This window comes from Paralichthys olivaceus, chromosome 8, assembly GCF_024713975.1.
Source record: "Paralichthys olivaceus isolate ysfri-2021 chromosome 8, ASM2471397v2, whole genome shotgun sequence".
NCBI classification, from domain to species: Eukaryota; Metazoa; Chordata; class Actinopteri; order Pleuronectiformes; family Paralichthyidae; genus Paralichthys; species Paralichthys olivaceus.
This window is the reverse complement of record NC_091100.1, coordinates 4148593-4154360: the sequence shown is the minus strand read 5'-3', so window position 1 is coordinate 4154360 and position 5768 is coordinate 4148593. Positions and strand designations below refer to the sequence as shown.

Sequence of the window (5768 nt, the reverse complement as noted above, 5' to 3'; positions counted from 1 at the left end):
CCAGATCTGCACCAACATGCCAAGCACTCTACATTATTTCTTCAGAAAAATCACAAAAAATGCCCCTTGCAATGTTTAAGTGAAAAAGATATTTAATTAAAGGGTTCTTTCTTGTCCCAGGCCACATCCTTACTCCAAGTTTCAAGACAACACGGTTCGGTCATTTTTACGTAATCCCACCAAAAGAAAAACACACAAACAGACCAACAGTAATAAAAATAGAATAAAAAGATAACTAGGCAGAGCTAGAAACCCCCCCCCCCCCCCCTTAAATAATGTGAGAGAATAAACCAGAATGCATCAGTGGAGAACGCTGACTGACTTTATAAAGTTTAAGGTAAGTATTTTTATTAACTGCACGTTGTACTGTCCTGATGTAAATTTAACTACATAAGCAGCAATGAACACATGGAGCTGATTTCCTGTCTGTTCAAACTTGTAAATATTCATTATGAATGCAGCTTTTATCAGATTTCAGCATCAGAAGGAAAATCTAAATAACTTTCAGGCTGAGTTACCATTGTGTACGTAGATAGAATATTTTTTTAAATTGTGTAAATCACGAGGAGGAGCTTGTAGTTCTCGTCGTGTCGTGAGGTCTGACCATCTGAGAGCTGGGCCCCCGAAAATGTTTGACCCACAGCAACGACAAATTAAATTAAATGATCTGCAACAACAAGGCCCCGTGTCACTAACTTTCTAACAATCATTTTATAATTTCTCGGTTCAATGTAATTGAATTAATAATGGAAGAATTACACATTAGTTTATTATGTTCACTCAAACTTTGATTCACCTGAACTCACCATGAGGTTTGTCCACGTCCACGTCACCTGTCATGGCTCCAAACCAGGAAGTGAGATCACCCAATGAGCTTTGAAGAGCAGGTGACCCAGACTGTACCATGTAGGTGAGACCACGGGGGGGGGGGTTTGAGGTGAGAAGGTAAAAATGAGTGACTCTGGGTGAGGAATATTTATTTAGGAGAAATTATCAGAGGCAGAAAAAGCTCTGACATGAACCTAAACTGTGTCAAGTTTTATTATCATCAGGAGCATTATCTCACCCGTAAACCGACACATGTTCTGTACTTGTGGAAAGTTGAAGCTGTTTGGTTCATTTTGCCTGCTTGAAAATAAAAAGCGTTTTATAGCCTATTGTCCCAGTTGTTGTGGCCTCGGACTGAAGCTTTCCCTGAAAATGTTGCAATCTGTCCCACATAACCTAAAACAGCAGGCGAGCAAATGACTTCAAGACCAAAACGTTTTACAAATTTAGTTGAAAGTTTCATATTGTTAAGTTTCTGTGAATTGTCTTTCATCTTTTTTTCAGCATAATACTGTCGTTTACATAATACAAGTCCATGTCCAATATGTTAGCAAGTTTTGACAGCTTATAAATACTTTTAACTGAGTAAAGGATTTTATATTTAGAAACATTAACACGCGAGAGAGTTCCCAGTTCTTTCTGTGTAGAGTTTGCACGTTCTCCAGCATTCGCCTGCATTTGGTTTCTCTTCCATCATCTCCCACGTTCTGCAGGAAACTTTCAAAAACATGAAGCATACTGAACAGAGTTCGGTGGATTTGTTGCAGGCGCAGCTCTTCTGGTTCAGGAAGCCGGGGATCATGGGTAAAATCAACCGTTCAGGTGAGTGTCAGTTCAACCACAGACACGGAACCCGACAGAACAAATGACCACGTGTGGCTGCAGGGGGCGCTGCTGTTCTGTAACAGTTGCTTTAAAAACATCAAAAGGGCAGAACACAGATGCAAATAGAAAAAACACGTGCAAACTAATTAAATAACTTCACGACACATGCGCTGCAAGAAGTCAAGTCAGTGTCGACAAATTGATGAAGTTGTTTTCTTAATTGTTTCTATTTGCATGTGTTTTCTTCAGCTGCAGTGAGTTGAGCTCTCTCAGAGTTCTTCCTCCTGCTTCCACTGTGAGAACTGTGGATTCCACCTGAGCAGCTGAGGTGTTAAGATGCGTATTCTTCTCATCTTTCACTGATAAATACTCAGAGAACAGTTCCTATGAAAACACATCTTGTACACTCATTACCCTCTCTCACCGGTTTGTTACTGAGCTACGTATTGATCTACAACTGCAGCTTTCAGCATTTTATAACTCGCATGCTAAGAGGAACAGATTATATACTGTGGCAAACTATAAAACACAGCCACTGGTCTGTTCTGCCTCAGTATGACTTCATATTAAATCATAAGTCTCCGTTGGGACGCACCACAAGTCCTGTTTGTGAAGACTGACCACTTTGAGTCTGAGCACAGCTGGAAAACCCCTGGTCTGAAATGTTCCCGATGACCCCGACAAAAGCTTCTGTTCACTCACACTGTGATTAACTGGGCGGCCGGGGACATCAGATAGTCGGAGTCTGAGCGAGTGAGTGACAGAGCTGCAGTCCATCACGTCAACACTGTCCTCCATTGGTGAGCTTCAGCACTGCAGGTCAACGTCCACAATTTAAAAACTACTCCACTGAAATAACAACACTTCGTATACTTGAGTATTTATTTAATGTTTTTCTTGCTGCCACTCACAGAAGCAACAAACACAATGAAATCAAGTCAGTCTGGATTTCACTGCAACAAATATTCACAATCAGGGTTCCCACTTTTACTGTTTTCATTCCTTCAGAAAAGAATGCAACATGAAGTCAGAGTCAGCAGCACTGCAATGTGTTTATTCAGCAATTTCATGGAGGGGAAATGGGAAATACATGATTATTGTACTGGATACATAAAAATCCTGTTATTTTCTGAAGAAAGGATTGAATACGCCAAGGAGGGCGTTTGTAATTTAGCAGAATTACACAGAACTACTCAAACAACTTCCATGAAATATTGTGCAGGGGTGGGACGTGACACAAGAAAGATAAATTTAAGTCTTTAACAATTTGAGATTGGGCCTTTCTCAACATTTTTGTTTGTCAGGGAATAATTCATCTAGATGAAAAAATGATGTACGAGTGTGTGAAATTTGGTGTAGATCCTAAAAATATATTTTATTTAAATCTTATATTAAACGGGGGACTGGCAAAGGAATGTGATTTACTGTTATTTGAGTTTTAGAGGAAATAGAGAATTTCCTAGGACAAAACAATTAAACTCTCCATTAAATAAGAGTCGTTTGTTGATTTTCTTCCCAAAGAACCATGAAAATCTTAACGACTGGAAAGAAATTCTAATAAATAAACCCATGTAAATATTATTATTCTCCAGCAGAATCGACTGCTGCGCTGTGGAAAACATGTCCCCTGACTTCACGCTGAGCTGATTCACTGTTAAGGGTTAGAAAATCAATTCAGCTGTAATATAATGAGAGAAAAATTTAACAGACCTTTTCAGGAACTTTCCAAACAACCTTCATTTCATACATATCAGTTTTCTACAACGCTGTGGTTCCCATAAACAGAGTAACAGATTAAAAACCGTCACGGTGCAATTTACTTCCTCAAACCCCGACAATGCGTTGCTTGTTGTCCTGTTACAATCCATGCAAACGCCTGTTACTGTCCTGGCTGACTATAAACTTCTGTCGCCATTTTCCTGGTTTCACTGAACAGAGAGTGACGGACTGACGCCTCGTGACTCGAGGGGCAGGGAAGTTTCAGTCAGCAGAGTTAGAAGAAGAGAGTTACGCCACAACAGTCGTCCGTCTCCGTCGCGTTTCTTTGTCCGTGCAGCACCTGTGTGTGGTGACGGATCAGTGGGTGTGTGGGTGGACGTGACATCTACGTGGCCTGTTTGCCGACCGCAGCTTCAACAATGTGCGACTGTGTCAACACAAAAATCCCCATGCCTCTCTCTCTCTCTCTTACTCCTCCTCGCTTCATCCCCACAGGAGGAGACGGCGTGCAGGAGCATTCAGTGGATTTCTTTTCTTCCATTTTCTACGTTGGGGTTTTTATCTGTAAAAAAGATGGAACATGATTTAAAATTGTACAAAACTGAAGCAAAATTTAGCCGGAGACATCAATGCTGCTTAAAAACAAAAAAGTCACACTACAGATAATATGGAGTTTATGGACGACACTTCTCCACCTCCTCTCACTATTTAGAAATCAAGAAAATATCCACTGCCGTCTGAGTCTGTGCAGTTATAATGGCATATAATAATGAATTAAAATAAAACATGAGCATATACATCAGCGTGATAAGATCTACCTAACATACAATTTGATGTGAACTTTAACCTGCAAGCCAGTTTTTAATTATGTTTTATATCTGAATCATCCCAGAGCTTCTGCCACTGAAAAGCTGTGTAATCTTCCATTTGTAAAGTTCACAGACTTTGTGTTTCCTCGTGGATTAGAACGACAGTTTCAGTCCTCATATAAAAGCACAGCCGAACTTTGACTGTCTGCTTAAACTCACTGAAGACTCTGTGCACTGTTGACGATAAATCAACATGTCTACTGATGAAGGAGTGAAGGGTTTAATTCCCCACCTGCAGCAGAGTGTCAGCTAAACATTTTCTTTAGTTTAGAGAAGAATCCTCCCTCCTCCTCCGCACCAGATCCTGGAGCGCCGCTGCCCCCTCCTGGACACAGACACACGCACTGGATCAGCTCAACTACTAACATTACAACTGATGGCATCACCAGAGCACAGAGACTGGTTGTGTCTGTGTGTTCATCCACACTAGGCCGGAGAAAATGTCTCCATTTAAAAAGGTGGAGTTGAACTCCTGTCCCTGACCTGCTGAAAGATCCACGCCGTTGACGGTTCCCTGCACGTCCGTCTCTTCCTCAGCGTAAATAAGCAACAGAGAGCGCTGTCGACGCGTCAGCTTCCTGCAGGAAAACAAAACAGACCAGAAACAAACACACACACACACACACACAGAGAGAGAGAAAAAACATTGTAACCATAGCCAGCTATGAGGCCACTGAGGTCCGGACCTTGGTAATTATTTACCAAACAAGAAGTCAAAGCCTATATGGCTGGACCGTGTATGAAATGCTTTTAATTTGAAATGATTTCTTATAAATTGACACAGATACATTAAAGTCGTGGAACCGTGTCTGCATCTGATTGAGGTGAAATGAAATAGCTTGACACTGACAGTTATCCTGCTGCGTGAGGTGAGTAGAAGGTAAAAGGTTCAGTGAAAGTGAGTGGTGTGGGTGCGTGGCTGTCTCCCCTTTAATGATCATGGAAAGTCTCTACAACTTTCAGAAAAAAAGTTCTTAAAAAATTTGGTGGTTTTACGATTTCCAAAGGTCGTAGAAGCTCGGTGATGGTACCAATGGATCGGGCATAGCCACATTAGTGGAGATGGAACCAACTTCCAAGTCTCTATGACCTACAGAAAAAAAGTTATTGAAGAATATCTTGATCTCCAATGGGTATTCATCCCTAACCCTAACCCTAATCACAACCCTAACCCTAACCCTAATTGCAACCCTAACCCATATTAGGGATTAATTGGAATAACTCCGCGCTGCTTGCTCGAAACGTGCTGAAATTCGGTGTGGTTGCGTGGCAGCCCACCCTTTATTACTCATGAAATGCACAAGTCTCTAGGAGTTTTGGAAAAAAAGTTATTCAAAAATATCTTGTACTTTTTTTTATAGATTTGGTGGTTTCACCATTTCCGAAGGTCATAGAAGCTCGGGGATGGTCCAAATGGATCGGGCATAGCCACATTAGTGGAGATGGAACCAACTTCCAAGTCTCTATGACCTTCAGAAAAAAAGTTATTGAAGAATATCTTGAACTCCTATAGGTTTTCATCCTTAA

General features: G+C 41.0%; 1 long non-coding RNA gene across 1 annotated transcript; it reads right to left on the bottom strand.

Moving 5' to 3' along the window:
• Positions 1–2686: 2686 nt before the first annotated feature.
• On the bottom strand, positions 2687–4836 carry LOC138411143 (uncharacterized). The gene is made up of 3 exons (XR_011243795.1): positions 4725–4836; positions 4474–4566; positions 2687–3934 (listed from the first exon to the last, which is right to left on the bottom strand). It is a non-coding gene; the product is annotated as an uncharacterized lncRNA (long non-coding RNA).
• Between the last annotated feature and the right edge of the window lie 932 nt (positions 4837–5768).